Consider the following 13,079-nt stretch of genomic DNA (forward strand, 5'->3'; position numbering starts at 1 on the left):
GCATCGGTTAGGGTGTCGTCCTTTGTCATAGAGTTGTTTGGCATTTTTGTGAAGTTACCTCAGTCTTTTACTTTATGTATCCTGGGGCTTGTGTCTTCAAAAGGAGATTTAAAATTCTTAAAAATATATTTTTAAATGCCTTTTAGTTTGTTTTTCACATTTTGCTCCTCATTATCTAGAATTTAATTTTTATGTGAAATGTGATAAAACTTAATCTTAGCCCAAATCATACAAGGTAGGAATTATTGTCCCATTTCACAGATAAGAAGGTTGAGACTCAGAGAGGTTCTGTGACTAGTTCAAGCCACCAACTAGCAGGGAGAGATCTAAGATTCAAAAGCAACTTTGATTCCTTTAAAATTGTTTATCTCAGAACTCCAGGCTCCTGTCTTCATCCTTAACATAAATTCTGTAGGAAAGAAGAGGAAATAGCAATATGTATGCACACATACATATATGCACACACTCATATGCATGTACACACTCCTGTATAAAGAAACACAGGAAGAATACATCAGGAACTAATGGAACAGAGTGGAGACCATTTTCCAAATATGAATTTAGATGTACTTTTGTGTTTTTAATTATGTACATAATTTATTTTTTCAATAAATTCAACCAAAATGGATAAAAAATTAGAAAAAATAAACTCCCAAATTGTGCACAAACATAAACAAATGAACCTAACTGTAAATTAATTTGAGAACCTAACTGTACAGCAAAAAGAATTATTTCAAATAACTTAAGAAAAATATCCTGACTAAACACCTATGATGGGATATACTCCCAGGGCAAATACAACTACAAATAAATCTTAAGCTTTACTTGCTAGGTTTATTATTAATAGTTATAATAGTATTATAATTTTGAAAGTATTTTATGTATATTGTAAAACAAAACAAATAAGTACATATATTAACCCTATTCAAAACCAAGATTTTCTGTGTCAGAGAAAATATTTAAATATTAAATTAACAAAAATGGAGTTAGAGAGAGCACCTGGAATAGTAAACTTGAATGGATGATACTATGCACTCATTTTATTTCCCCCATTTCTGTTCACTGAGAGACCCTGGAAGCAAGTAACCCAGGAGCAATGAGACCACCCAGTGTCTAGACCTTGGTTTCTAAGACCAGTACCCACCAAAGGAACTAGATCTTCTGGAGAAATGACAAATTCCAAGTCTGAGGAAAGGAAGGCCAGGCATATGATTGTTCCAAGAAGCAGAGACTTCTTAAAGACCAGTGGGGTCATGTCCAAAAGATGCAGAAGCAGACTCGAAGGGACCCTTTTGCCTAAATTTTGGACTACTGAGCATCAAAAAGAATAATAACTGTAATTAATTAAACAAACAAAGAATTTGTTTAAAATTTCACATTAAACAAATAGAAAAATCCATGAGTTGAAAGAGAGAGGGAGAGAGAGAGAGAGAGAGAGAGAGAGAGAGAGAGAGAGAGAGACTCTTCATTACAAAGAAAGCAAGCTGAGAAAATCATCAATGCTAAAAAACTATTGGGGGAAGGTTATTGGAGAATAAGATATTTGTGCAGTTCTCCCAGATGATTAACTATTTAAAAAGGGCGAACACACCATACAAAGAGAGATATCTTGGTCAAGAGTTTATCTAATGGGTCACACCTGGCATCATTGCCTGCCACCACGGGCCCCTGGTGAGAGGGGCCATGAAGAGCACATCGCCTCTGGAGTGTTCCCGCCACGTTAGCCTTTAGCCCTAACTCCCAGCTCACAGGGTTTGCAGAGGACGGAGGAACAGCTTAAATCACAGCAAGAGAAAATCAAGGTCTGGACACTGGGTGGTCTCATTGGTCCTGGGGTTCTTGCTTCCAGGGTCTCTCAGTGAACACCTCAGGGCCACTGTGAGGTGTCGATTCTTCAAAAGGCCAAAGCCAAGAGCATTTTAGCACAAAAGAGACCTGCTGCACACATGTGAAGTGGGAAACTTCATAAGATCCTGCTAAAATCAAATCAAGCAATCAACCGAAGAAAAAAGTCTGTGAAAAACATATTTGGGGCAGTTGGGATGTGACTATGGACAGGCGGTAGGGGCTCCACGGAATTACAGGATGGGAATGGATGTGTCACCATGTAGAAGATGTGAGCTGAGCAACTGAGGAGCAAAGTGTCATGAGATCCCTAACCTATCTGCAAACTGTTCTGCAAAAGCCAATGTCTATAGAGTGGGATAAAGCAAGTATGCCGCAGATTGAAATTGCCCAATAGGGCCAGGACCAGGGGGAGGCCAGGGAGGTGCCTGGGGAGCAAAGCTGAAGATCCATCACCCTTAGGGTCCACCCCACACCTTCAGACCCCGGGAGTGAGCGCCGCCATCGATGCTGCCTGAGGCACCTGGCTGGCCTCATCTGGTCCCGACCTTGTTGCTGAATCTGGGTAAAGGGACAATGGGTGCTCATTATGTTCGCCTTTTCACTTTTCAGTGTGTTTAAAATGGTGGAACATGTCAAATGCCCATCGACGGCTGAATAGTGTATCTGTACAATGGAATCTGATTTGACCATAGAAAGGAATGAAATCCTGAAGCGCACGATCATTGGACGAACCTGAGACACATTATTCTAAGGGCGAGAAGCCAGGCACAAGAGGCCACCTGTTGCATGCTTCCTCTATGTGATATGCTCTGAACAGGCAGGTCCATAGAGGCAGAACGCAGGTTGAAGGTTCCCAGGCACCTGGAGGAGGAGGTGAGGCTGGGAAGTGGTTATTTAAGGGATATGGGTGTTTTTACAAAGCAACAGAGTTTTGAAAGCAGAGAGGACTGGTGGATGCATAACATCGTGAATGCACTGAATTGTACACTTTGAAATGGCTAATTGTAGGTTATGTGAATTTCACCTCAAAAAGGTTGGTCACAACAAAGTTAAGAAACAAAATGATAAGAAATCAGGAATAAAAATACATTTCCAAAAGTGATTAAAAATGTACATGCATGCACACAAAGGAAGATCTCTTGGAATCCTGGCCCGAGGTGAGGTGGCAAAGCGGTGACAAGAGTCAGGCGGTGTGGGCTCGCACTGATGCCCAAGTGACCTGGTGCACTCACTTCCCCTCCGAGCTGGTTTCCCACTCCCCAAGCGGCCACTGGAGCCTTTGCGCTCCCCCAGGTCCCTGGGCCACAGGCAGAGGTCCCTGGGCCACAGGCAGAGGTTCCTGGGCCACAGGCAGGCTGCACAGAGCTCGCTTCCCTCCCGGCGAACCTGGACGCAGGTGGTCACGGTACAGGGAAGTGTGCTCCTGTGCTGGGAACTCTCTGGTCTCTTTTCTGGCCTGACCCCAGGAGCAGGGTTCCTGCGGGTGAGCCAGTGGTGTTGTGTTGGCAGGTGACGCTGATTCAGTCAGGAGGGGCAGTTGATGAAACAGCTTCTGAGGGAGCTGGCGACACCTCTGCTGGCTCTTCTGGCCCCGGGACTGTGGTCTATGCAACTGTGGCCTAGAAGAGAGGGCTGGGTGCTTATGTGTGGGTGTGGGATACACATGGCAGACCCACCAACCCTGGCTGAGCACTTACTATGTGTCAGCCACCGTGTGCAGTGTCCTCTCCCTCGTCCTCCTAGTGACCCTTTGATGTGGCAACTGTTATTGGGTCCCAATCACGGGAAGGAAAGGGAAGGGTAGGCAGGGCAGGTGGGGTCCCCAAGGCAAGCACGCCAGCCGGTGAGTGGTGAGCGGCGGGCCGAGCTCTCCATGGGGACACCCTGGGTCCGCCTGGCAGCTGGGAGGAAGGGGTTGCTGTCTGTTAAACGCCTCCTGTGCACCATCCCCGCTAAGCTGAGTCCCGGTCTCCTCGCTGAATGCTTACCAATGCCCACGCAGCAGGCGTCTGCGTCAAACCTCGGCACAGAGGAGGGAACGGAGGTGCAGAGAAGTGACGTCGCCTGCGTCACACAGCCACTGAGCCAGAGTCAGGATTCAAGCAGCTCTGCCTGAGCCCACTGCTCACCCTGCCTTCCCAAAGGCGACCGCCCTGTAGGTGTTTTTATTGTGGGCACCCCCTTTCACTTGCTTCTCTGAGGAGCATTCCAACCTCATGGGGCGAGAGGAATAGGACAGGCCTGCGTCTGTCTAGAAAAATAAGCGGGGCTGAGCTGCCCGTGTGGGTTTGGCGGTGTCTTTACAACACGAGCCTCCTGAGAAAACTGGGCAAGGACACCGGGATCCCCGGCTGCCACTGGCATCTCCTCCTTGATGCTCCATGGAGGTTGGAGATGGAAGCTTCCAGAAGGGAGGACACACATGGCAGTTAGACTGCTCACAGGCCAGGAGCAAAAATAGTGCTTGAGGGACACCAAGGGAAGGTCACAGATATGGACAGAGTCCTCTGGAAGCCCCTCTGTGCTCAGGGAAAGTCGCTAGAGCTCCCCCATTCTCTGGAGGTCCCAGCCAAGCAGCACGGAGCCAGGGCTGAGGAGACGGGAGGCCACAGCCCCAGTCCCTCGTGGGCCTGTGTTGGGCAGCGGCAGCCTCTCCTGTGTGCTCAGCCACAGGGCTAGCTCTAGGAAAGGCCCAGGCTTCCAGGCCACCAGGTGTGAGCCACCCACCTCCTCCTCTCTCCTCACAGAGCAACACTGGCTAAGCTGGTTGAAGCCAGTTCCTGTCAGCCTCTGCCCTCCTCCTTGCCCCTGCCCATCTGCTCTGGGCATGGCTGGGCCTCCGCGGAGGGGCTGGGGCCTGTCCCTCTGGAGGTGAGGTCTCTTCTGGGGCTGGGCGCTGTCAGCCCCGTTGTGGGAGGGTCCTGAGGATTCCTGTCCTGGCGGGAGGCCTTGAAGTGGGGGTGGGGAGTGGTTGCTGGCGCTGGCCTGCACCGGATCAATTTTCCCTTTCATTTCTTTGCATAGAGAAGGCGGGGGCGTGCCAAGAGGAAGCAACTGTCATCCTCCGGTGGATTTCTAAGGGAAAGCTGGGCTGCCATGACCCCCCTCTAGGCTTTGGGGTCCAAATCACTTCACAGGGATTGAGCCCTTTTTGGGATCCAAGGTATGAGAGTGGGAGGACAGAGGAGGAGAGGGCCGCAGCCATGGCCTCTGACATGAGAGGTGACACGGAGGGCTTTCTGGCAGAAAGTGAGACCTCAGGCTCTAGCCTGGGAGGAAGTGTAGGTCCCAGGACTGTGCTGAATTGGAGATGGTGGGCTGCGAAATACCCGCCCCACCAGGTCAGCCAGATCCAAGTGAGGAAGTACCTGCCAGGGTCCTTCCTTCACCCTCCCCATCCATCCACCCATCCATGCGTCCATCATCATCAAATGTCTGCTGTATGCCAGACTCTGACCTAGACTTTGGGAGCAAAAGGTAAGTTAAGACATGGTTCCTGTCCTTACAGCCTGCAAGGGAGGCAGACAGGAAAGCAAATCATAATGGAGAGGCTGGTGCAAAGTAGATGGCTTGGAGGGTCTGGGGGTGATCTCTCTACTGGGGGGGCAAGAGAGTTCTTCACAGAAGAAAAATATTTGAGTAGGTTCCCAATTAGCTAGGCAGGGAGGAAAGGGAAGATCATTATGGGCAGAGGCACTGGCAGGTACAAAGTCACTGAGGCCTCAAAGAGCTGGGCATGTGGTCTGCCTGGCACAGTCTGTTGGGACGACCACTTCAATGGGGCAAGTAGAAGGAGATGATGCTAAAGTGGGCTGGTCCAGAGCGAGGCAGCCTAGAATGCCACGCTGAGGAGGAAGAAGTGGTCCAATATCCTTGGGTATGAATGGGTCCCTGTGTCAGTGGCTCTGTCTGCACTTTGAGGGTTTTGAACCACCCGGCCTAGACTCCTGCAGGGCTCTCCCTCCCTGGCACCCTCCCTGGGATGCCCACCTGGGCTGCTACCGCTTTGGCCAGGGTCATGCCCACACTGAGATGGCAAGGAGGTGAGGAGATGGTTGTCATCCAAGAGCTGACCCTCCTGGCAGGCAGCCTGTGACCCAAGACATGTGTGGACTTCTGAAGCAGGCCCCGCTCATCTCCATTCTCTTCACAACCCCACCCCGGCCTCAAACAAGTGAGTTCTTCCAAGTGGATTCATTGTCGCTACTCAACAGCTGCTGCGTTCGTGTCCCTTGCCAGAAGAGGGGAGGCCTCTGCTGCTGTCCCTGCCCTCCTTTGTCCCCGCTGCCCAGCTTCTTGGCAGGGAGCCCTGGCACCTTGTTATCTCAGGGTTTGTGCTGTCACCCTTTATTACAAAACCTTCGGAAATGCTGTGAACCATCTCATCAGTTATGCTCTTCACAACTGCCTGCGTGGGCCTCTGGGCCTGAACCACAAGGTGACCACAGTGCATCAGCAACTCTGGGCCTGGCCTGGACCCCTTCCCCTCTGCGCCCCAGCCTGAGCAGCCCACCATGCTTCCCTTTCTCTCTTTCTTTTTCTTTTTCTAAATCTTAGAAAGTGAGGTGAAGCACTGCAAGGCCCTGGAGGTGGGGGGCTTGAAGGTGGGCTATGGGTTGAAAATGAGGGTGTTTGGGGGGTTGGGAGATGTCGGGGGTGGAGGTGAAACAAATGAGAGCCATTGAGGCTGGTCCAGCAAGGAAGACGAGGTCAGAGCAGGCTGAGTGGAGAGGTGGGGAAGGGCCGATTCTCCCCACTGAGTTTCCTCTGGCTTCCAGACAGTACCTGAGCCAAGGAGCCTCTTGGGAGAGCAGGGGGTGAGGCGCATGCCGCGTGAGTGAGTGTGCAGTGGGGAGGGAGAAGGGGGTTTCCTACACTCCATCCTTGGAGAACCAAGTGCTCCCCTTCAATAGAGAGACTTTTTATAAAAGTACAGTTGACATACAATATTATATTCATTTCAGGTGCACAGCACAGTGAGTCGACATTTACATACCTTACAAAGTGATCACCATGACAATTCTAGTAATCTGTCACTGTACAAAGTATTATGATATTATTGACTCTATTCCCTGTTCTGAACACCAGCGATTTCCAACTGGTGTGCCGCAAGAATTTTTAAAAACATGCAATACCTGACTATTTAGTCAGGGGCACTGACCTCTTTTCCCTTAGATTGTCAAATGAAAAAATGACAATAGCCTATACAGCAATAGGCATCCAGTGTGAATGAATCAAAATTTTACTTACTTTTTTTTTTGTCAGCTTGGCAAAAAATATAATTTTTGGTGTGCTGCAGAATTTTAGTAATTAGTTTACATGTGCCATGAGATGAAAAAGGTTGAAAATCACTGCTGTACACTATATTCCTGAAACTTATTTATTTTTTTGACTTTTAATTTCTTTATTGATTAAGGTATTACATATGTGTCCTAATCCCCCCTATTACCCCTGCCCCCTCATGCCCTCACCCCTCTGTTGTATTTGTCCATTGGTTAGGCTTATATGCATGCATACAAGTCCTTTGGTTGATCTCTCCTCCTTACTCCCACACTCCCCTACCTTCCCTCTGAGGTTTGACATTTTAATCAATGATTCTCTGTTTCTGTATCTGTTTTTGTTCATCAGTTTATGTTATTCATTATATTCCATAAATGAGTGAGATCATGTGGTATTTATCCTTCTCTGACTGGCTTATCTCACTTAGCATAATGCTCTCCAGTTCCATCCATGCTGTTGCAAATGGTAAGAACTCCTTCTTTTTTACAGCAGTGTAGTATTCCATTGTGTAGATGTACCACAGTTTTCTAATCCACTCATCTGCTGATGGGCACTTAGGCTGTTAACAAATCTTAGCTATGGTGAATTGTGCTGCTATGAACATAGGGGTGCATATATCCTTTCTGATTGGTGTTTCTGGTTTCTTGGGATATATTTCTAGAAGTGGGATCACTGGATCAAATGGGAGTTCCATTTTTAATTTTTTGAGGAAGCTCCATGCTGTTCTTCACAGTGGCTGCACCAGTCTGCATTCCCACCAGCAGTGCACGAGGGTTTGTTTTCCTCCACATCCTCACCAGCACTTGTCATTTTTGATTTGTTAATGATAGCCATTTTGACAGGTGTGAGATGGTACCTCATTGTCGTTTTGATTTGCATCTCTCAGATGATTAGTGACTTTGAGCATGTTTTCATGTGTCTCTTGGCCTTCCTTTTGTCTTCTTTTGAAAAGTTCTATTGAGGTCCTTTGCCCATTTTTTGATTGGGTTGTTTATCTTCCTTTTGTTAAGTTGTATGAGTTCCCTGTAAATGTTGGAGATTAAACCCTTATCAGTGATAACATTGGCAAATATGTTCTCCCATGCAGTGGGCTTTCTTGTTATTTTGTTGATGGTTTCTTTTGCTGTGCAAAACTTATTTATGTTTTTAACTAGAAGTTTGTACCTCTTGATTTCTTTTACTTTTTTGCTCAAACCCCCTCCCCTCCCCTCTATCAACCATTAGTTTGTTCTCTGTGTCTATGAGCCTGTTTCTGTTTTGCTTGCTCATTTGTTTTGACCTCCAGATTCCACATATAAGTGAACTCATATAACATTTGTCTTTCTAATGGAGAGACTTTGGGTCACTCATATTTTAAGAGACATGAGTACAATTAGATGACTGTCTGCTTGTCACCTGGCTAAGATAGAATACTAGTCATAACCGTAGGCTCTTGCAATGACTTCCACACCCAGGATCACGGAGGAGTGTCCTATTAACCCTGTGGAGTAGGTAGGCTCGTCCCTGTCTTACAGATGAGGAAACAAGGTGACCTGCTTAGGGCCACACTGTAGGGGAGGTGAGGATCAGGTCTAGCCAGACTCCCAACCCAACGAGGAGAAGACTTCTTAGGTGGAGAGAAGGAAGCTGTAAGGAGGTTGAGACCAGGATAATGACATCGGTGTGTGGGGTCAAGGACAGTCACAGCCAGCATGAGCGTGGTCTGGTGCTTGTTGTTTTATGCACATATTGTTTACATGCAATTTCAGGGACTCAGAGGTGCTGCCCAGGGACAGTGAGGGGCCCAGAAAGGGAGAGAGGACAGCACGGAGGCTTCCGGGTAGCTGGGCCCTTCCTGTGCTCCGGGTGAAATTCTTGACTCAGGGTGAAAGCATCGTCTGAGGAAATGAGGTTTTTCCTCCCAAGCTCTCAGCACAAGATGTAGGCTTCAGGACCACCTGCTTCTCTTACAATTTGTTCCCTGCAGCTACACTCTGCCACACAGTGATTGGCTATGGCATCCCAGCAAATGATGCAGTGACAGCTAAATCAAAGTGACCAGCAGTGGGTCGCAAAGGGGTAGCAGGCCATAAACTCCTATCGTAATGTAAAATATAAAACTATTATTGAAGTCCTAGAAAATGAACACAGATGTTTACTTCATACAAGAAGGGCCTCAATTTGCTATAAATCTACAGATAGATAATAAAATGTCCTCCTCCACTGTATCATAAATTCAACCTAAATATACAATCTTTAATAAGTATTAATTAACATTTTATTTAAGAAGCTATTTTTTTGCCCTAGCTGGTTCGGCTAAGTGGATAGAGCATTGGCCTGTGGACTGAAGGGCCCCGGGTTCGATTCCAGTCAAGAGCACATTTTTCCCCACTAAGCCATGTCCTCTTCGACATGATAGAAATGGTGGAATGGCACAAGGTGGAGAGAATGGGATGTGGCTGCATTGGTGGAAATTGTTGAAAAAAGTGCAGCTGTGTTTTTGACCCCTTGACAGGCAGAAAGATGCTGGGAAGGGCTGATGCAGGTCCTGGGGTGGGCACCAGACCGTGCGGCCATCCCTTCCCCACCGAGGAGCGTGGGCCTTTCCTGACTGTCTCCTCGCTCAGTCACCCATCTCTGGTCTATCTTTCCATTTCAGCCCTGTGGTCCCAGCCTGGATCTGGGAAGTTCTGTGGCCCAGGAAAGGCAACACGTGTCCTTTGAAAGTCCACTCCGTGTTACGTGCTTGCTCTGTGGCTGCCTTTGGTCATCACACGGCCCTGCAAGTTCTGTGTTACCAGGTATGCTGGGCCAAAGGGGAAGCGGGATTTGCTAAGGGGAGGCAGTGGGGCCGCAGGTAGAAGCGGGGCCTCTGGCCTGAGCTGCTGGAATGCTGACTTCCTACTCCTTAGACTGGAGGAAAGGGAACGCAGCCCCCTGAAGTGCAGTGTTCACGCCACACAGCAGGAGTAACGAGAGTGCCCTGGACAGGCTCTCTGTGAACACAGACAGGGATGTGAGCGAAGTTCTCAGCACACCGCACAGCGCACAGTAAGGGCTTAGCGTATGCCAGCGATGGCCACTGCTGAGAGGTAGGCCTGGGATAGAGTCCCAGATCAGCCTGACTCCAGCCGCCGGAGGCCTAGTGCTAAATCCCTGCTTTCTGATTTACAAGTGGTGTGACCTTGGACAAGTCTCTTTCCTCAGGCCTTGGTTCCCTTTACTGTAAAGTGGGGCTATTTCTTTACAAGGTGGTTGTTGAGACTCAAGTGGATTAGAGGTGAACACATCTACTAACTATGAAAGGCAACATGCAGAGTGAAGTGCTAGCTGGTGTTTTTTGCAGGGTTGGTCTGTGTGTTAGGGTTAGTCCATGTCCACGTTGGGATTTAACATACAGAACCCTAACCTCTGACTCCCTGGGAAACCAAATCGAGGAAAGGACCAATACCCAGCGAAGGCACAGGAGATAGTAAAGAAGGGCAGTGGGAAGGGCGCTGACGTGTACCGACAGTTACTGCATGCCTAGCCTAATGAGGGGCATTTCAGAGATGCAATCCAAGGGCCCCAGACCCCAAACCTGTTGCTAGAAAATCTTGGCCTATTTGTTTTATGGTCTCCCTGCTGCTATAAGTGAGTGCCCCCTGGGTATTTTGGGGCTTAAGCAGCAGTCACTCACGGTGTCCACCTGCCCTCCCTCTCCTGCCCTCCTCCCGTGCCTGTGTCCACTGCCCCCACCCAGCACGACCCCTGCCAGGGCTTCGGACGCTGGAACACTGAACATTCCAGGCAGAGGAGTGGAGGGTGTGCCTCTCTCTACCTCCAGGCCACAGGCTGCCGCTGGGCCCCACAGAAGCTCTGCTTCTTCTGTCCACAGTCTTACAAAACCTTCCAACTTCTGACTCAAGTTTCTCGATCTCAGAGCTCAACCGAGTCCCAGGAGCCAGATGAGAAGAGGACCCATATCATCTCCTTTCCTCTGCCCTCCCCTCACACCCAGTCCCCAATCCAATACCTTTTCTCCCTCTTTTACAAAACAAAAGTGCCTGGCATGTCAGTGAATAGCAAGGGTACTGGAGAATATGGGTGGGAGCATCATCTGCCCTAATAGTGTTTGGACCCAGGCTCAGCGATTCCCAAATGCCGGGCTATGTCTCCACAAAGATGCTGTGAGGTAGATAATATTAACCCATTTTACAGATGAGGACACCAAGGCTCAGAGAGGAAAAGCTGGGCCCAGGGTACTCAGCTAGAGGTATGTTTGAGACAGGGCAGTTAGGTACCAAAGGGGTGAAGAAGCCCTGACAGTCAGGGTGGGCTTTGGCAGGTGTGTGTGTGAGCGGGAGGGGGGGGGGGTGTCCTCTGGGTCCCGCCCCCAGCCACACAGGCATTCGCCGATGCTCCCCAGCCTGCTTTGTAAGCGCATCCGATGGGTCCATCCCAGCCTTGGGTTTAATTGTGCCGATCTTTGAGAAAGTCGAGCAGTTCACCTTTCATAGGAACCCGGCTGCCTCGGAGGAGTTGGTGCACTTTAAGAGACAGCCCGAGGTGTAGGTGCACTTCCTGTTCTTACTTCTCAGTGATAAAGTGCTTTAATCTGGTCTGCAGAACTCCCTCCCCACTTGCTTTTCACTCACCCCTTCTCTCTTATTATGTCCCGAATCTTAAACGTAAATGCCCACGATAGTGCACCTCCATCTTCCTTTTCTTCCCTGGGCTTTGTGTCTCTGAATCCTCGAGTCACATGCCACACCGAGCCAGTTTAGCATAAGAAATTAAATTAATTTTCATGCTCCAGCTCTAGATGGAAATGCCTTTATTAATAATTTAAAGCACATTTATTTATGCAGTTTGATATTTTTCAGGCTCAGAGAAGCAATTAAGTTTTGCCCAAGTTGCCTATCAGCAGTCTGTGTTTCTTTCTCCAGAGAGGCCCAGGGTGGGGGGTGGCAATAACCGCAGAGGGTCATGGGCAGAGCCTGGCTGGCGAGACTCCCTCCTCACCCCCTGCCTCTGCCTCTGTGAGACACTGGCGTTTGGAATTGAGAAGAGCACATTCATTTTCTTGGGCTCATCTCAAGAAAGGCCAATTAATTTCTTCCTCAGCATTGCCCTGGATTGTTAAACTTGAAGACCTACAGAGGTCCTAGCTGCTAAGAGTGTCTTCCCTCAACTAGTTTCTGGGAAGACTGTCATCATCAGAAAGCCACTTAACTTTCACCTGAGTGCGCCCTTTCTCATCTCTTACGGGCTCACCTACTGTGGGTGAGAGGAGCCGGCTTGGCCACTTAGACACTGAGGGGTGTGGACGGCTTGGCCCACCTCCTTTGCCTTATCTAAAAAACAAGAAAATGGCATTGACCTTTAATAAGCCTGCTGTGAAGGTTGAGCAGGAAGATAATGTGAAAAGGCTCTTAGCTGTTCTATCCACCGTGTCCTTCCGATGGCCTTGGCCTTTCCCCTCCTCAGGTCTGGGCTTGGGCCATACCCCTGCCTGTCATGCCCTTCCTTCTCATCTCCATACCTCAACTCCACCCATGCTTTGTAATAAAACTATTTTTCATTCCCTTATTGCTTGGTTCTATCCAAAGAGCTTCTGCATAGCTGATATCATTTCATTGTCAGTAACAATATTTTAAAAAATATTTTTATTGATTTCAGAGAGGAAGGAAGATGGGGAGATAGACACATCAATGATGAGAGAGAATCACTGATTGGCTGCCTCCTCCACGCCCCACACTGGGGATCAAGCCCACAACCCAGACATGCGCCCTGACCGGGAATTAAACTGTGACCTCCTGGTTTACAGGTCGATGTTCAACCACTGAGCCATGCTGGGTGGGCAGTAACAATATTTTAAGCAGAAATGGAATGTGAATTCCCAAGAGCTGTGACTTCCTAGAGCCAGATTAGAATTTAGAAATGTTGTACGGACCCCTGGCTAACCGTCCGAAGCCCTGTGTGCCAGGGCT

The sequence above is a fragment of the Myotis nattereri genome, assembly GCF_964212035.1.
Source record: "Myotis nattereri genome assembly, chromosome: 1".
NCBI lineage: Eukaryota > Metazoa > Chordata > Mammalia > Chiroptera > Vespertilionidae > Myotis > Myotis nattereri.